Source organism: Natator depressus, chromosome 2, assembly GCF_965152275.1.
Source record: "Natator depressus isolate rNatDep1 chromosome 2, rNatDep2.hap1, whole genome shotgun sequence".
Lineage (NCBI taxonomy): Eukaryota > Metazoa > Chordata > Testudines > Cheloniidae > Natator > Natator depressus.
In genome coordinates, this window is record NC_134235.1 from 194,248,823 (window position 1) to 194,267,321 (window position 18,499).

General features: G+C 40.8%; 1 protein-coding gene across 1 annotated transcript in view; it reads right to left on the reverse strand.

Annotated features, from left to right (window-relative positions):
* Positions 1-18,499, reverse strand: part of RARB (retinoic acid receptor beta) — a 497,859-nt gene that overhangs the window by 373,946 nt on the left and 105,414 nt on the right. The window contains exon 3 of the mRNA XM_074945645.1: positions 3,916-4,023. The gene's annotated coding sequence lies outside the window, so the exon portion shown is untranslated. The remainder of the gene's footprint in view (positions 1-3,915; positions 4,024-18,499) is intronic.

Sequence of the window (18,499 nt, forward strand, 5' to 3'; positions counted from 1 at the left end):
CCATAGCAAATTCTACAGCTGCAGAATCAGAAAATACACAGGGCTCCGGAAAAGGCAGACATAATTGACTAGATGCATAACAGTGGGACAGACAAGATTCAATCTCAAAATAATCTAAGTATTTCCTTATTTAGTTCTTGCCCAGGTAATCAGACATTTTTTGTGCATCTATCAGACTACAGACTACCTTACAAGAGAGGACTCCTTAGTCTATGCCTTTTTGAGTGAAAATCCAAAGCAGGTTAGGCTCTAGGAATTCTTTTTTCACTACCTCTTCTTAAAGGTTGAAAGACTCTTTGAACAGTCTGCATGAAATTCCCAAATAGCAGTTTAAGTCTTAAGTAATCTAATCAAAAACAAGATTATTAAACCAGATCAAAACATGAGAAACTGTTTGTATAACGTATGTAATCTTATATTTGGCATAAAATAAGATAGGTGCAGTACACATTAAGGTCAAGTCTACATGGGGACACTCAAGAAACTTAAGGCAAATCAACTAAAGGTGTGACATCAATGCATATAAATTAAAGTGAGTTAAAATCCTATGTGAATGCTCTCATTCTGTGCAACTGTGCAGCAAAATTCTGGATACAGTCTCTGTGGATGGCACATTGTTGCATCCATTTGTAGTACGAACTTGACCACAAAAGGATGTTCATAGATTTAAAGGCCAAAAAAGGTTCTGAATCTGATCATCTAGAATCCTTGAAGGAGGCTTAAATTACAGAGAATTAAGGCCATATTACTCCTAAGCATCTACATGAGGGTTTAACAAACCTGAATTTCTAAGCATTAACTTCACACTTTCAGTAGATTCATGTTAACTTTTCTGAATATCCGTAGGTAGACAGGCCCTAAATTATAGTTACAGTGAATTTTTAAAAAACGGAAACAACTACAGAGTACTTTCACCTAGTCTCCCAGCTGATCCAGTGTGTCAAAGCTACATTCCACCTTGCTCTGCCACTCAGGTGCCTTTGACTTCATTGCCTTAATTCTCGTACTAGGCCCCCGCCCCACCACAAAGTGTGTTCCCGCAGAATCTGTCCCCGGATTCATTCAGGATTATATTCAATATGGCTAAGCAGGTTCAGTTTCTGTTTTCTTGTTCCTGCATCTTATAACCCTTGAAGGTAGGTCCAAAGAATGGAGTACTTTCAGTTCACATTTACAATCCCCCATCCTCTGCTCTCCCCCACCAATGGTGTTAACCTTACAGACAGCTCAGGTCTCCTTTGCTTATAATATTTGAAGAGATGGGGTTCATAATTCTTAGACTTCTCATTTGACGTTATGTTTTATATTAAATGTGATGGAGCAAAAAACAATCTGCCACACTCACTCTGTTAATCGAAAGCACAAGCAAACATAGGCCAACAGTTTCAATGCACACATACAACATGGGGGGGAGGAGGGGGAAATCCCTGTGAATTAGAATTCCATGGACAGCTAATTTTCCTCGGCTGAATCTTGCATGCTATATTACACATTTTAGCAATTTTTGGTGGTGCAATTTACAGCTCATCAGTTAAGAAAAATGTTTTAACGAAACGGGCAAGTTACATTTTAAAATACATTTTTACAGGTATCAGAACCGGAAAAGATTTATGAGGTCAACTGGCCTATTTTGTTGCCAGACTTTCCTGACAATCTACTGTATCCTACAGCAGTTAGTGCGGTTTTCAGTGACTCAATAAATGAGGCTTCTCCCAGTTCCCTTGTGTGACAAAGTGCAATAGATTAAGCCATTAAGAAACTTTCCTTCATATTCAGCTTAAATTTTCTTTAGTATAATTTTTTCATATTATACTAATTATGCCTCATTGAAATACACTAAACAATTCCTCTCCCTTTTTGGTATTTACATCATTCAGATGTAGATAAACAATTAGTCGTCATTAGCCAATATTTAGGGGTTTTTTTTTTTTTGTTTTTTTTTAATAAATCTTTCCTCGTAAGTCAATTCCTCCAGCCCATTAATCAAGGTTTAGTTTACTTATTTTCAGTGTATAACAGCATCCTGGTGTCAGATGCTTTATCTTATCCCAGATGCTTTTCAGTAAGAAGAAAATGATCCAATACTACTCACTTCAATGTTTTTCTATTTTGAAAAAAAAATACACTAACTGGGGGATGGGGGGTTCCATTTGCCCTTAGTTTGACTTCACTACAGTCCACATTAACAGGAACAGCAGCTAAACCTTCTTTGAAACTTTATTCACCATAGCTAGAAAAAAAGAGCCGGTGAAATTCCTTTAAAACATGCTTTAATCTAGCTGGAATGCCATAAATTGCTTCCAGATGTGCTCCATACAAAAGTCAATCATAGCTATTTACACTGACGCTCTGCAGTCCAAACAATCTGAATCCAAATGCCATGTCTCCGCTACAATAAAGCTATAAATGTCAGTTTTGTTGAATTTGGAGAGGTGTTGAAGAGTTCATGCTAGTTTGCTTTTGAGCTATTTGTAAGCCAGCAATTTTAAAAAAAGGAACTTTTTTTTAATAGACCCTGTACTTGTTGAGCAATTCTTAAAGCACACCTGACACCTTCCAATTATGACCTTGAAAGTGCCACAGGTTACAAGTTGAAATTCATTTCACAAGTTAGAAAAATGTAGCACTCAGGCAGGGAGCCAAGAAAAACTGAAGCACTTGGCAGGACTCCCATGCCCTCTCTTAGACCGAACACACACATAGTACACCTGGGACTAAATGAACTACAGTACAATGAAGCGACACAATCTCACTCTAATACTACTTCTACTCAAGAAGCTTCCAAAATATGGGAAAAAGCATCTCCTCTCGCTACAAAAAAAAGGCAGTGAGGAAATGGCCAGTATGTCCCTCGGCCTGCGCCGCTTCCAGCGGCTCTCATTGGCCTGGAGCAGCGAACCGCAGCCACTGGGAGCCGTGATCGGCCGAACCTGCGGACGCGGCAGGTAAACAAACCGGCCGGGCCCGCCAGGAGCTTTCCCTGCACAAGCAGTGGAACAAGTTTGGGAACCACTGTCCTAATCAATTGTTTTGCATGCAAAATAGTCAGTGTTCCTCACCTGGGAAAATTATATAACCAACATTCAGATGAAACGATGACCTACAATATTATTCCACACTATTTCAGAAAAGTATATAATTTATGTATATTTTGCACAGAATTTTCTGGTTGGTTTCCTAGGCTTCATTATGAAACATTTTTTCTAGAAATCTGAATCTATAGTTTGATCTCTGTAGAAATGTTCAGAGTTTTAATTTTGGGATTTTATCTGTATAGGGAGGTGGGGAATTTTCTCACCTTTTGCTTGTAGTTTGAAGGGTTTAAAATGTTTAGGAAAGACATGATAAGTAATGACCCTGCAAGTACTGTTATTCTGCAACTTCCTTGTCCTTTATTTTCCTTTCCTCTGCTTTTTCATCCCCTCCTCCAGTTTTCCCTTTTCTTCCACTATTTTTTGCCCTTCCCAAGGGCAGGACAATTCCTTACAAGGCCTTTGCTTCCTTCTAGGTGGAGCCTTAACACTAAGGTCTTGTCTACACTACACAATTAAGTCAACCTGTGTTAGGTCGACATAAATCCCCTGCACTAATTACTGCGATTTTTCATGTCCATACAACGCTCCTTCTGCCAATGGTGCACACCCTCACCAAGAAGTGCTTGTACCAATTTAAGTGGGATAGTGTGGGGGGCTGCGAGCTCGGCATAGAGCTCCCAGCGGGGAGCCCGGCTGCCCAGTGCCGAGAGCCTAGCCTGTTGGCTCAGCATGGAGCTCTCAGCTGTATTATCCAAACAGTGCTTAATCCTTTCTTATAAATAAGCACCTCACACTTACAGCCCTCATGGTTTCCACTGTCAATTATACATGTATTAATGATTCCCAATAATACAAATTGATATGATCAACTATAACATACCTGAATCAGTGATTGCCCACTCTGGTCTCAATGATTCACACAACAAAGGAATCTTGGACCCTTCCATTCAAACTATTTTCTTCTTTCTTTGCTTTTATTTTTAAAAAACTGGTAAAAAGAAAAAAGAAAAATATGTTTGAGTAATGTTACGTTTTAGATACAAATCCAGAAGAGACCATGGAAACTCATAATTAGACTCTCAGACATTAAGGGACCATCATGATCACTTAGTCTGACCTCCTGCACATTGCAGGCCACAGAACCTCACCCACCCACTCCTGTGATAGACCCACAACCTTTGGCTGAATTACTGAAGAACTCAAATCATGACTTAAAGACTTCAAGTTACAGAGAATCCACCATTTACACCAGTTTAAACCTACAAGTGACCCATGTCCAGTGCTGCAGAGGAAGGCAAAAAAAAAAACAAAAACTACAGGGTGTCTGCCAATCTGACCCAGGGAGAAATTCCTTCCCAAACTCAAACATGATGATCAGTTAGACCCTGAACACGTGGGCAAGACCCACCAGCCAGACACCTGGGAAAGACTCATCTGTAGTAACTCAGAGCCCAGCCCATCTAGCATCCCATCACCAGCCATTGGAGACATTTGCTGCTAGCAGTCGCAGATCAGCTAGATGCCATTGTAAGCACTCTCATCATGCCATCCCCTCCGCAAATTTATCAAGCTCAGTCTTGAAGCCAGTTAGGTTTTTTGCCCCCACTGCTCCCCTTGGAAGGCTGTTCCAGAACTTTACTCCTCTGATGGTTAGAAATCTTCATCTAATTTCAAGCTTAAACATGTTGATGGTCAGTTTATATCCATTTGTTTTTGTGTCAGCATTGGGGCTTAATTTAAATAACTCTTCTCCCTCCCTCGTATTTAGCCCTCTGATGTATTTATAGAGAGTAATCATATCTCCCCTCAGTTTATTTTTTGGTTAAGCTGAACAAGCCAAGCTCTTTGACTCTATTTTATAAGGTAGGTTTTCCATTACTCTGATCATCTAGTAGCTCTTCTCTGCACCTGTTAAGGATTACACTCCCACTCTACCTTGCTTTATTCAGTGTTTATATCAGACAATGGGATTTTTCTACGGTGATCACACTGCGCCAATACAGCAATAATTAAATCTTCCAGTGAAAGCTAAGGGAGCTGCCTAAGGCAATGCAGAGAAGCAAGTGCCACACTATAGTAGTTCCAGTATATATTTCTGACCCGGTCTCCTTTTACATTTCCCTTGCCCTTTCCACTTTGCCAATGATGTCAACCTTGGTACACCTTTTAATCTCTTTCTCTCAGACATCTCCATGTTTACTACACAATGCTTTTTATTTTTGGACTGCCAATACTATTTGTCAAGTCTCTCTCTCACTCCAATCACTCTGCAGCACTGTACAAAAAAAAAAAAAAGTGAGTATTTCATACACACCACATTTTACCCTCTAAGATGTGTGACCTGAGTAACGGCCTTATCCTTTATCGACAACCCATGTTCCTCCTCAATGTTCTTTCTTTTCTCGGTGGGTTATAGCCTTACTTGTTTGTCAGTCCTACCACTTCAACTGTAAACTCTCTGAATCAGGAACTTATCATTTACACACTTTCTGTGAAGCACGTAGCACACTTGTGGGCATTATAAAACGTCATAATTTGGACAATGATGATAATCACCACTGGCCAGCATTAGACACTAGGGGTCTATTCGGCCTTCTGTTGTGAATCTCCTAAAGCATGAAAGGGACAACGAGAAATTAAACTAAACTATTAATCCATCCCATTCCAGCATCCAACAAAAAGCACCATATCTCTAGATATGCATAGCTCCTGCACTTGAAGTGGCTGGTCCACAAAAAAGAGGGAAAATGAGAGCAAAAGTAAGTGGATTTTGCAAACTACATAAATTCTTCATAGGCTACTGTTTCAAGCAGGCAGTTCTGCAGCCACTAGTACAATCAAAATTTCTGTCAGAACCTTGTAATTCTTTGTTTTGTTTCTTTAGATTTTTCATTGCTTATTTGAAATGGAGACCTTTACATTTAAAAAAAAAAACAAGCCATATGTCTACAACATTTACAATAATATTAAAGTAACAAATGAAGATCCTGAGCCTCAGATGTATAACCAGTAGAGAATTGGCTGGATGAATCAGTTTTTGCACGTTTTCCGTTAAATCAGAGATCCAAATGCAAAATGTAGCATTCAGTAGTGAGTGTGTAACACCCCCTGGAGGAGCATATCCATAAACCATTCAATGGATCACATTCAGCCATACAATATGATATATATTCCCACACACACAAAAAAAACTTCACTAAGGTTAAATTAAGGTTGCAAGATCCATACATCATATTTCTGCATTTTCTTTCATAGACTTCATTAGAACAACATGTCACTGTTGTTTGGTTATCACAAACAGATCCATCTTTCCAAACAGCCCCTGGGCCTGAACTGAGCTCCAAGACTCAGTGACATGCAGCATGGTCGTGTGTGATTTACCAGGGCCCCCAGGCCTTACTTAGAGACTGCACTCAACACAACTGATGTTCCATTTTGGCAAAGCTGTGCTGATCTTTCCTTAAAATGTCCTCAATTATACCCTCTCTAGAATTTCAAGCTACTCCTTATTCATTCCTGAGCTTGCTAGGAACAAAGTCTCTCTCACTATCATTTTTATCTACCCTAGGTATTCTGACTGGTAAAGTAACACTTCAGGCCAGTTCTTCAGCGGATATCAGCAGAACTCCAGTGAAGCCTACAGAGCTGTGCTGATTTACTGCAGCTGAGGATCCAGCCTTTTATGGTGCACCTCAGTGTCCATGATCTATAGGATTATGTGCTCAATACTCTCATAGATCAGTATACCTAAAAACAAACTGAGTATTTCTAAAGACCAACCCAGTAAAAGAAAAAAAATAACAGTAACAAATACAGTGCTCTCTGCATTCACTGAATGTCACACTCATGTCCTGTAAATTTGTTGGAAAAGACTAGCTGCAGTGCTGTTGATGTAAGTCTCCACCTTCTGTTTCTGCAGTTTATTGTCACTAACACTAATAGTAGCTGCAAGGCTCATAGGATCACATCCTTTAGTCAAGATAAGGGTTGTGCAATGCCTGATTACAAAAGAAATGGCACAATTCTTCTCAGCACTGGAGAAGCAAAATCTACAGAACTGTCCAGGGGATCAACAACCTGTAAGAAGTCCACAGGGCTAAATCATTTTAATCGTACAGGAGTTTTTGAGAGAGGCTACAGTTGGGCCAGAAGAAGTGCTAGGGCATAGCACATACTTGTAGATTCATTTGCCAGCAGCCCCCTCAGCTGCCACAACGCAGCAATATCAGTCACTGAGCAAAGGGCAGAGTTCAGCCCCCTTTTCTCCTGACTTGTGTGTAACCTTCCGGCAAAAAGCCCATTTACTGATTTTGCACCAGGGAGAGGATGTAGCTAACAGACAGGAAAATATGTAATAATTCACAAGTGATAGTCACTTGATACCTATTTGCTGTACACCTTCAACCACAGAAGCTGTTTGGCTGTTCCGTCTAATAGTTTTCTGAAGTTATTGCTTTTATGAAAAAAAATGCCATAATTATTTTGGACTAATTGGCTATTGAGTCCTTATCATGGGTGTTTTAACAGAGAGCCTCACAACTGCAACTTATTTCAGCCAATCAAATTATTCTTTTAGAAAATGCCTGTTACTCAAATTTCCATATCTATCACAATTTCCCAAGTCTGTCTGAATTAAATTAAGACTCTCCTGAGAAAGGCTCTACCAATTCCCTACTAGTTTGTATATGATGGTAACATTCAAAAGCAAGTGACCTGTCTGTAAAAAGAAAAGGAGTACTTGTGGCACCTTAGAGACTAACAAATTTATTTGAGCGTAAGCTTTCGTGAGCTACAACTCACTGCATCGGATGCATGTAGTGGAAAATACAGTGGGGAGATTAATATACACAGAGAACATGAAACAGTGGGTGTTACCGTACACACTGTAACAAGAGTGATCAGGTAAGGTGAGCTATTATCAGCAGGAGAGCGGGATGGGGTGGGGGGAAACTTTTGTATTGATTATCAAGGTGGGCCATTTCCAGCAGTTGACAAGAACGTGTGAGAAACAGTGGGGGGGGAGGGGGCGGGGGAATAAACATGGGGAAATAGTTCTATTTCCCCATGTTTATTCCCCCCCCCACTGTTTCTTGGAAATGGCCCACCTTGATTATCAATACAAAAGTTTCCCCCCACCCCATCCCGCTCTCCTGCTGATAATAGCTCACCTTACCTGATCACTCTTGTTACAGTGTGTACGGTAACACCCACTGTTTCATGTTCTCTGTGTATATTAATCTCCCCACTGTATTTCCCACTACATGCATCCGATGCAGTGAGTTGTAGCTCACGAAAGCTTACGCTCAAATAAATTTGTTAGTCTCTAAGGTGCCACAAGTACTCCTTTTCTTTTTGAGGATACAGACTAACACGGCTGCTACTCTGAAACCTGACCTTTCTGTGTGCACTAAGGCTATGGGGTTTGTTTGTTTTTTGATTGCGTCAACTAGTGATCCACTCATCTCGAAACAAATATTTCAAATAAGTGCCCTAGTGACCTTGAAAAAAATGTCACAGGGCCCCAAAAAGTCACAATCCTTTTCTTAAGGGAATGTTAATACGTTTTAGTGACTGGTTCAGACTTAAACTAGAGGCAACAGAGTAAATTTCCATGAAAACCAAGTCCATTGTGTGTTCAAGAAATGGAAACAAATAGAGATGAATTAGTCCAGACTCCCACCTAATATTACATGTACAATTTAGCTTCAACTCTTGCACCAGTAGTCCTAATGATACATTCCAATAATAATAGTGGCTTCACCAAAAATATTTTTCACTACAGGAAAGTCCCAGCTATAATAAATCAGTTTCTGTTTGCTGAAAACCCTTGCTTCATAAGCCCTATCTGAACAGAAATACCAGCATTGGGACATCATCTACAGTTTCTCCTACTCCTTACCTAAGCCAAACTCCAAGTGGACTGGGTCAAGCTTAGAGTAACAGCAATGTCATGTTGATCCATTATTCTGGGCCCATGCTAAAGAAAAAGGAATACAGAGAATATGCTCAAGTGGCTATCAATTATTCAATTAAAGTAATTATGCCTTCAAGTGTCAGTAAAGTGAAAAGCAAGCTTGAAGATAAGCCATACAAGGAATGTTAATGTTAAGGTCAGTAAGACAGGAGCGCACACATTACTCATTTTATACTTTATCTAGTCCTCAAATGTAGCTCTTGGTGCTTCCAATGTAAGACTTTCCATTGGCTGTATATTATTTAATGAGAGGACTGAGCCAGAACACCAGGACAAACCCAAGTGCACAGGCTAAACAGCATTTACTAATATAGGACAGTGTGTACGTTACATGAATTACACAAATAGTCAATTTTTGAGGCATATAAGCCAAAGAAAGAAAACCACCAAAAAAATTAAAAGGAGTTTGGCGAGCAATTCTAAATAATGGTTCATGTGTGGATAAGCCAATCCCACAGACCAGTCTTCACCAATTATATAGCGCTCTCTCTTCATCCCATACTTCATTTACCATATCTTTATGTCAATTTTTTTTTAAATCTCTCCCTCCCTCTTAAGATAGCTATCCTAATTCTTTTCTTATGATATCTTTCTGCTGAACTTCCATTAGCCTGAAAAAATATTAGATTGGATTCAGTATTTTCAATGCATTTTCTTTTAAATCAGCTAATAGAAATCATATCAGACTACAGTACGGGCACAGAACCTCTCGCTCAGTGTGCAGGCTAAGGAAACACTGCAGCACCATGCTCAAATGAGGCACACTAAAACGTGCATGAGAATTTAGGGGTTGAAATGAGAATACAGTTTCCTATGAGACTGTTCAAGTCATTTAACTTTAAAACTAGTTCAATATCAGAACAAGACACTGTTTATTCCCTTTTGATGTTTAAAATGAGGATCACTTTTAAAATCAATCATAAGTTCAAAACTCTTTAAATTCGGAAACAGTTTCAGTATTTAAATGGGTTTTTATACCAACAGCTCCTAGGCTGCAGGAGCAGAACTGCTTAAAGATCTTCAAGCATGATGCTGTTTTACGGTTATACACACACAAGAGGCAATTACAGGAATAAACATAAAGGAAAGTTTGTATTTTGCCTCTGATTTCTAAGAATGCAGTTTGGACAAAGGAGAGAGACAGTCAAATCCTCTCCACTACAGCATACCTGAATAAACGGGGTTGGTGCAGGAGTGCTTTTCAGAGCACAAAATCCTAATCCCATGTTATCCCACAAACATAGGCTACGTCTATGATACCGTGGTAAATCGACCTACACTACGCCACTCCAGCTACGTGAAAACGTAGCTGGAGTCAAGTTACTGCGGGGTCTACACTGCTGGGGGTCGACGGGAGAAACTCTCCCATTGATTTACCTTACTCTTCTCATTGGGGCTAGAGTACAGGCGTCGACTGCAGAGTGATCTGTTGTCGATCTGGCGGGTCTTCATGAGACCCGCTAAATCGACCGCCAGTGGATCTATCTCAGAGCATCTATCCCAGCTGTAGTGTAGACATAGCCTCAGAGATGCAACAGTCTCTGAACTTACATCCCTACACAGGGCACGTGGGTGAGGGAAACTGGCCAGTGGGATCGGTGCTGACAGAGCAACCAACTTGACCTGCCAAAAACCCACTGATTGAATCAATGATACAGTAGAACCTCAGAGTTACAAACACCTTGGGAATGGAGGTTGTGTGTAACTCTGAAATGTTCGTAACTGAACAAAATGTTATAGTTCTTTCAAAAGTTTACAACTGATCATTGACTTAATACAGCTTCGAAATTTTACTATGCAGAAAAAAATGCTGCTGTCCCTTTATTGTTTTAGTAGTTTGCATTTAACACTGTACTGTGTTTGCATTTTTTCCTGCCCCCCCTTGTCTCTGCTGCTGCTTGATTGCATACTGCCAGTTCCAAATGAGGTGTGTGGTTGACTGGTCAGTTCGTTACTTTAGTGTTCGTAACTGAGGTTCTACTATAGTACCTGACCAAGAACAGTGTCACAACTCAGAAGAGGATGCAGATCCCTTTTGTCAAGTACACAGAACCCACTCCCAATCCAGTGGATTCACACCCATTCTCCTGCCTTTCAGACCTCACATTGCAGCAGAGGTTACAGCCATGGATAGCATTTGCCCCACAAAAAGCACAAAACTGATAACAAATACAGAGCACTTCTATAGAACGTTTTATCAAAAGATCTGAGAGGGCCTTACAAAAGGTTGGTAAGTGTCAATAAGCCTATTCTACAGATGGAAAACCTAGATACAAAAAGGGCAAGCAATATGCCCAAGGTCACACAGAGAGACCATGGCAGAAAGAAGAGGAGAACCCAGGTTTCCTGACTCCCCATCCAGTGCCCTATCTATGGGCCCATGCTGCTGCAATTTGACCAAGAATTCAGATTCTGATTCATTACTGAGAATAGGTCATATTTTACTCTGGATCTTTAAGTAAAATTTCCATTGACAAGGGTAGAATATGTTCAAACAGCAATAGCTTAGAGCCCAGAGTGGTGTTACAACATAGTCGTGTCCATGTAAAATAGGGAAAACAAACCATTTCTTATGAGGAAAACAATCCTACTAATCACAGGAATGGACCCTTTCTGGTTTCCAGTCAACTACCGTATTCACATTCAGCCTGTAAGAGCCAGCAAAACATGTTAAGGATCCTTGTTAGCAGGAGGACAGAAGATAATTGCAGGAATTATGCTCTCTCTTTGTGATAACAATGCACTTAACCACCTATGACTTTGCATGAATCCAGAAGATATAATTTGGCGGTATACAGTATGCTTTTGTGCCCAATGTGATCAGTTTGCAACCCATCTGTCCCTATAGTATTCATGCTGTTCATCCACTGAAAACACCAAGCACCAGGCATCCTGAGACTGCCACTTTCCACACAGAGAGAAACTGCCATTCATAACCATTTTCCCCTTCATTAAGCAATGGATAGACCCTATTTTCAGAGTTGTAGCTGTGTTGGTCCCAGGATATGTGAGAAACAAGACAGGTAGGACCAATAAAAGATATTACCTTACCTACCTTGTCTCTCTCCTATTTTCAGGAGCAGTAGTCCACTCTTATACAATAAATGACCTGTAGCTTTTTTTCCTCCACCCTTTTAACACACCTCTAACAAAATATCAGTTCTGGTTGACACAGTATTAACAGGCTGTCTTCCCACATCACACGTATGACATGTCATAGAATGCTCAGTTTTGAGAAGAAAGGTATTTGATTAATCAAGTAGATGAAGCCAAAATGTAGTTATTAGATGCATTACATCTGTAGCACATCATCTGTAAAAATGTCCTGGGTAAACTAATGCTCCAGGGGAAACCTGACCTTTAAAGAGCCTTGCTAATACTACATCTAAATTAACGTCCGTGACAAGCACTTCAATTTAAAAGAGCAGCGTTCTTTCATTCTATCTACACTATCTATTAATCCATTTATTTCTGTGTAAATGTATGCATGTGCAAATAAATTTATGTCACTTCTGGCACTGAAAAAAACTCTAATAGAAGCTCCCAGAGTTTGGACTCATTCTCCTTACTACAAGATGTGGAAATTATTCATTTTGAGGGATACATATTACAGTTAGCATCTCTTGAAGGAAGGAGAAACCCAATCAGAATTATTACAAAAAATATTTTTACAGTAACTAGATCTATTTCTCCAATGCATTGGTCTTACAGAGCAAGATAAATATGCTTTAATCGGAGGGGCATGGAACTACTGAAGAAAGCTACATAACAAGTAATTATGGATTAGAATTAAGGGCTTGGCTGTGCACTGACATGTCTGGTGGCCAAGATCAAAATCCTAAATGCAATCAGTTTTGCAGTTTCAGAACAAAACACTGCAAACAAATTCAGGACAACTCCCACCCCCTGCTTTGAAGAAACCTACTAAACCATGCTGAGAATGGAACGATCTCTTATAGGCCTAGATCGGGGCATCGAGCCACCGTTATGAACTAGGAATGATATAGAGCCACAGCTACATTGCCTGATGCTAAGAAGGTTAAGCCCCAGCTCCAGCTACTGCCTGCTCCTTTCTAAGCATATTTTTTATGAGTTTACTTCCATTATCAGCCCCAAGCGCAAAGATTCCATTCTGGCTAGCCCTTACATAGGCTGCAGAAGAGAGATGTAGAGTCTCTGTACTCCTGCCATTCACACTATGCAGCTGCTTGGGAGATGAGGCTATGATATAGCCCATAGTGAAGTGAACCTCCCCCTCAATCCTGAAAGAAAGAGAAAAAAACTTATTTCACAGTTGCCTTTTCACATGATAGAGTAGGTGTAGTCCTCATGCCAAACAGAGAGTACTCTGGTGGAAAAAAGAAGCTTACAAGAAGTGGAAGGTTGGACATATGACCAGGGAAGAGTATAAAAATATTGCTCGGGCATGTACGAATGAAATCAGGAGGGCCAAATCGCACCTGGAGCTGCAGCTAGCAAGAGATGTCAAGAGTAACAAGAAGGGTTTCTTCAGGTATGTTGGCAACAAGAAGAAAGCCAAGGAAAGTGTGGGCCCCTTACTGAATGAGGGAGGCAACCTAGTGACAGAGGATGTGGAAAAAGCTAATGTGCTCAATGGTTTTTTTGCCTCTGTCTTCACGAACAAGGACAGCTCCCAGACTGCTGCACTGGGCATCGCAACATGGGGAGTAGATGGCCAGCCCTCTGTGGAGAAAGAGGTGGTTAGGGACTATTTAGAAAAGCTGGACGTGCACAAGTCCATGGGGCCGGACGAGTTGCATCCGAGAGTGCTAAAGGAATTGGCGGATGTGATTGCAGAGCCATTGGCCATTATCTTTGAAAACTCATGGCGAACGGGGGAAGTCCCAGATGACTGGAAAAAGGCTAATGTAGTGCCAATCTTTAAAAAAGGGAAGAAGGAGGATCCTGGGAACTACAGGCCAGTCAGCCTCACCTCAGTCCCCGGAAAAATCATGGAGCAGGTCCTCAAGGAATCAATCCTGAAGCACTTACACGACAGGAAAGTGATCAGGAACAGTCAGCATGGATTCACCAAGGGAAGGTCATGCCTGACTAATCTAATCGCCTTCTATGATGAGATTACTGATTCTGTGGATGAAGGGAAAGCAGTGGATGTATTGTTTCTTGACTTTAGCAAAGCTTTTGACACGGTCTCCCACAGTATTCTTGTTAGCAAGTTAAAGAAGTATGGGCTGGATGAATGTACTATAAGGTGGGTAGAAAGTTGGCTAGATTGTCGGGCTCAACGGGTAGTGATCAATGGCTCCATGTCTAGTTGGCAGCCGGTGTCAAGTGGAGTGCCCCAGGGGTCGGTCCTCAGGCCGGTTTTGTTCAATATCTTCATAAATGATCTGGAGGATGGTGTGGATTGCACTCTCAGCAAATTTGCGGATGATACTAAACTGGGAGGAGTGGTAGATACGCTGGAGGGCAGAGATAGGATACAGAGGGACCTAGACAAATTGGAGGATTGGGCCAAAAGAAATCTGATGAGGTTCAATAAGGATAAGTGCAGGGTCCTGCACTTAGGACGGAAGAACCCAATGCACAGCTACAGACTAGGGACCGAATGGCTAGGCAGCAGTTCTGCGGAAAAGGACCTAGAGGTTACAGTGGACGAGAAGCTGGATATGAGTCAGCAGTGTGCCCTTGTTGCCAAGAAGGCTCACGGCATTTTGGGATGTATAAGTAGGGGCATTGCCAGCAGATCGAAGGACGTGATCGTTCCCCTCTATTCGATATTGGTGAGGCCTCATCTGGAGTACTGTGTCCAGTTTTGGGCCCCACACTACAAGAAGGATGTGGATAAATTGGAGAGAGTCCAGCGAAGGGCAACAAAAATGATTAGGGGTCTGGAACACATGACTTATGAGGAGAGGCTGAGGGAACTGGGATTGTTTAGTCTGCAGAAGAGAAGAATGAGGGGGGATTTGATAGCTGCTTTCAACTACCTGAGAGGTGGTTCCAGAGAGGATGGTTCTAGACTATTCTCAGTGGTAGAAGAGGACAGGACAAGGAGTAATGGTCTCAAGTTGCAGTGGGGGAGGTTTAGATTGGATATTAGGAAAAACTTTCACTAGGAGGGTGGTGAAACACTGGAATGCGTTACCTAGGGAGGTGGTAGAATCTCCTTCCTTGGAAGTTTTTAAGGTCAGGCTTGACAAAGCCTTGGCTGGGATGATTTGATTGGGGATTGGTCCTGCTTTGAGCAGGGGGTTGGACTAGATGACCTCCTGAGGTCCCTTCCAACCCTGATATTCTATGATTCTATGAAAAGATTACACCCTCTCTGAACTAAGGAGAGTCACATTACCCAAATCCAAGTGGACTAAAACTGAAAGGTTTTTTCACATTTTGTTGATCAAGAACCTTTTATCTGAACATTTTTCATTTAGAATCTCAGGTGTGTAATAAGCTGTGCTCTAATTGGTTTCTCTGCAATGAAGAGCGACCTTGTGTTTTCTGTACAGTTATACTTCCATACAGAGAGATTGTGGATAAGAAATTATCCACCTATAGATGCACAATATGATTCCTATAGCACAGTGACTGCACAAAATGTTAAAACCAGTGAACAGAAACACAGGCATGACATGTTTTAACTTTGCTCTCAGCTAAACAATCTGTTCTTTCTATCATCATCCTTCAGGCCTTAGGCTACATAAACATTGTCAAACCTGGTTTCAGTATGAAGTGGGCACATTAATATTCTCATTAATATACATTTTCCATAGCTTCTCCATTAGGTAGCTTAGTTGGAATCCTATGGCAAACCCCATCAAATACTTTAGATTCACGAATACTGAAGTTATGGACATCATTGGCTTCAGAAAATAAAATCAGAAAAGTTGTTAGGTTCTACAGGCCATAATCTGCAGACCCTTCTGAGGCAAAACCTCCACTGAATCCACATTTGAGTTTTGCTGAAGTGAGAACTGCAACATTCTTGGGCCTCATCTTTCAGTCGGTGAGATTTGTTTATCTCCTCACAAAGTGTAAGTAAATAGGCTTTGTTCAGGAAACTAAACACAGCTAATTCCTTTCCATAACTGCAGGAGGTATGTGTGGGGCCACTGTATCCACTTTCTACAACTGTCCCAAATGCACCCCAATGGATGACCTATTCAGAGTAGTGTGTAGGGTAATGTGGAGGCTCTCTGACCCCTGTGAGTGAGAGAGCTTTTCCCCATGCACATAAAGCTAGGCATATTTTTGGCTTAGTATTTGCCAACCATGGGACAAATGCAGCCCTAGTATAAGTGGATGCAGCTGCACTCATTTAATACCATGGATGAATGTGACCTAGTGCCTTTAATAGTAATCTAGGAACTCAAACCATTTTACTTTTAAAAGTTCAAGAACTGTAGAGGCAAACATCACCCAAAGGATGCTTTACCAGGGATCTTCCCTAGCCAGGCCTTTTGCGTGTTACAATACAACAGTAATTTTTCATTTAAGTTATGGTGTCTAAAAGATGTTTGCGGTAGCTGGAAGGCAAAGAATGGGACTTTCTTTAGCAGAGAGATTATAATTAATTAGAAGGATTCTGTCATAAAATTATTTCAGAAAATATTTTTATTACAATTCTATATACATTAACATACTGAAGTAAATATATATAAAGTAAATTCTATATACATTAACATACTGAAGTAAATATGTATATTTATATTTGTATATGTATATATATATATATGCACCCAGATGCTGCAACTTCTACTCACTTACTGACAACAAAAAAGAAAGACAGAAACAGAAAAGATAAAGAGAACTAGGTATTCAAAGGGCAATAAGGAATGATACCAAAGCCACATGATTTCTTAAAAGAAAAATCACTGATGAAAACAAACTTGAGTTAATTCCAGAGATATGTAATGAATGCTCCCTGCTAATCAGGCATTAGTTAGATATAGTGAGGTCCAATCAACCGTCAAAAAAAAACCTTTGCGAAGTCCACTGGCTCTTCCAAGTTCCCTAGACAGGCCACAGAATATATTCTATAACATCACAGATCTTATAGGCTAGTTCCTCAGCTGGTGCTCCACTGAAGAAGAAGCCATGCTGATTCACACCAGATGAGGATCTGGCCCCAGTTTCTGCACACAGTCATGAATGTCTGGCATCTGAACACGTTCTGAAGCATCATTAGCAAATCGAGAACACTAGTAGTCTTTCATCAGGGCAAAAAAATAATTTTTTTAAACATTTTTATTTAAAATGTGTTCATGCAAATATCCCACCTATTCTGTTTAGCAGGCTACATTTATTACATACTCCTAGGTTCTAACTCAATTTTGCTTTCAGCTTTAAAGTTTTTTAAGTTCTGCATGCCCCATTGTCAGGCTTCCAGTATAAAGCTTAACCACCATTCTTAACCGTTAAAATGAACACGTGATGTTTTCTTTTTAATGTACAGTGTGCGTATGAGAACTCGAGTCTCCAAAAAGCAATGATTTGATTATTGCATTATGTCAATAGCCTAGAAGCCATGGCCCTAGAAATCCCAGTGAGAACTAACCATTTTTCAAGCCAACTTCAATCCAGTTACTAATACTATGGAGGATCTTCCAAGTCTAAGGACATGAACTGTTAACATGTAAGCAGTTAAATTCACTGATGGGGTGGTTCGTCACAGATAATTTTGTCAAAATACTGTATACTAAATAGAATTATGGGAAAAGATGTTACACACAGGCTCATAGTTTCAAGTGCAGCTGTCTGATACATATATAAGGACTGGAGGGTGCATTAAGATTTGCAATTCTATGAAAATGGGCAAGGCAATGTGAGAAAGTACGTCTACTGAAGTTTAATGAAATTCCCAATGCACTGGGCATTTTGCAAGCTGTAAATATCCAACATTAATTAACAAGGTGCAAATTCACTAGTTTCAGACCAGTGCATGGTGTGACAAAGTTTCTGCTCTACCTTGGTGGGTCTTGTGCTTATTGGCAGATTTGCTCACCTTGGAGCTTCAAGGCAGCCCTCAGCTTGGTCGTTTTTCTGAATTCACAGTCCAGGTTGACTCCTCCTGTGTCTGACCAGGAGTTTGGAGGATTTGGGGGGAACCCGGGCCCGCCCTCTATTCCGGGTTCCAGCCCAGGGCCCTGTGGAATGCAGCTGTCTAGAGTGCCTCCTGGAACAGCTGTGCGACAGCTACAACTCCCTGGGCTACTTCCCCATGGCCTCCTCCCAACACCTTCTTTATCCTCATCATAGGACCTTCCTCCTGGTGTCTGATAATGCTTGTACTCCTCAGTCCTCCAACAGTATGTGTTCTCACTCTCAGCTCCTAGTGCCTCTTGCTCCCAGCTCCTCACACGCGCACCACAAACTGAAGTGAGCTCCTATTTAAACCCAGGTGCCCTGATTAGCCTGCCTTAATTGATTCTAGCAGCCTCTTGATTGGCTGCAGGAGTTCTAATCAGCCTGTCTGTCTTAATTGTTTCCAGAAGGTTCCTGATTGTTC